The sequence below is a fragment of the Babylonia areolata genome, chromosome 19 (genome assembly GCF_041734735.1).
Source record: "Babylonia areolata isolate BAREFJ2019XMU chromosome 19, ASM4173473v1, whole genome shotgun sequence".
Lineage (NCBI taxonomy): Eukaryota > Metazoa > Mollusca > Gastropoda > Neogastropoda > Buccinidae > Babylonia > Babylonia areolata.
In genome coordinates this window covers 7,052,252-7,053,727 of record NC_134894.1, presented here as the reverse complement: position 1 = coordinate 7,053,727, position 1,476 = coordinate 7,052,252, and the positions used below count along the sequence as shown (strand labels likewise).

The following is a 1,476-nucleotide window of genomic DNA, read 5'->3' as shown; positions in this document are numbered from 1 at the left end:
TTTAATCAATAGTTTGACTAAACTCGTATAAAAGGGGTTAGTTTCAACGAGGGGTAAGGGGATGGGGGGATCTACTCTGACAAGCCATAAATGATCCCGGGCGTCATTCGAACCAAGCCCTAAATAAACCCGGGGTAAAACCAAGAAGGGAGTCAGTTTGATGGCGTGACACCGGTAAAGTCAGATAAAGAAAAAAAAAAAAAAAAAAGAACAGCCACCCGTTTGACGTTGCTGCGCACAGACTTTGCGGTCGTTCATTTGCTCCAAGGGCTCAGGTGAGGTTGGAAAGAAGCGAGCAGTGTAGATGTGAAGCGAGTTTGATTTGTTTTCTTTCGTAACAAAAGAACTTGAAGTTAATAGTGTGACCTAACTTGTTGTTCTTCCTTATTATCAGATCAGTTATCTGGTTACTGCTGATGGGATTTGCGGTCATGCTTTTTAATGGGTCTATGTTGAAAGAGGAGTTAACATTATTTTGATGAAAATTTAAGCCGATCTTTAGAGTTCAGGCGACAGTTTTAAGATCTCTCGTGATAGGCATTTTGTACCACCGAGGAGGAGATTACCTTACACAGAAAGCTACAGCTGTTTCGCAGAGTGGAGTCTTCATCAGGCTTGCTAAGTATTCCTTGCTGGTGACTGGAGATAAACATTCTACCTTTAAGCAGAGAGAAGCTTCCGTAGTTTGGCAGGGACCGCTCGTTTGTAAGTAACTCGAGCAACAGCAGCAGCAACAACAACAACAACAACAACAACACACACACACACACACACACACACACACACACACACACACAAAGGAAAAAAAGAGAAAAAAAGAAAAAGAAAAAAAAAAGGAGAATCCAGTCGTATGGGAGTAAGTGAAAAAACAACAACAAACATACAAAAAATGTATCTAATTATGTATATATATGTATGTATGTATGATTGTCAACATGTCCATAATATGTACGTATGTATCTATTTAACTATCTGTCTGTTTATCTATCTTGCATGCACGCATGTATGAATGTATGCATGTTTTCCATCTATCTTATCTATCTATCTGTCTATCTATACGAACTCGGTTGTAGGCTTACTGACACATTATCGTGTAGTTGATATCTGTATGCGTATTTCGGATGGACTTAACCAAGCACATGTTTTGTATGGACACAGCTGAGTGGGTATGCGTCGTTTTAACATTACATCGATCATCTGGCTATGCATTATTTGAACACAGCACACTTCATTTATTTGTTTTCATGACCCAAGTTCGTTGTTGAAGTGGATTGGTGTGGTTTTATAATTATGATGATTTTGACTTGAGTTTTATTTTGTTCATGACAAATAATATATATATTTTTTTTCTCAGTTTTGTTTTGTTTTTTTGTTTTTTTTACTGAGAAGCAACAAACGAAAGGAAGACAGAAAGTGATAAAGAAAGAAAGAAAGAAGGAAAGAAAGAATCAATCTAATATAAAGACATATATATAT

General features: G+C 37.2%; 1 protein-coding gene across 1 annotated transcript in view; it reads left to right on the top strand.

The window, feature by feature from the left end:
• Positions 1 to 325: 325 nt before the first annotated feature.
• LOC143293418 (uncharacterized) overlaps positions 326 to 1,476 on the top strand; it is a 15,313-nt gene continuing 14,162 nt past the window's right edge. The window contains exon 1 of the mRNA XM_076604263.1: positions 326 to 705. The gene's annotated coding sequence lies outside the window, so the exon portion shown is untranslated. The remainder of the gene's footprint in view (positions 706 to 1,476) is intronic.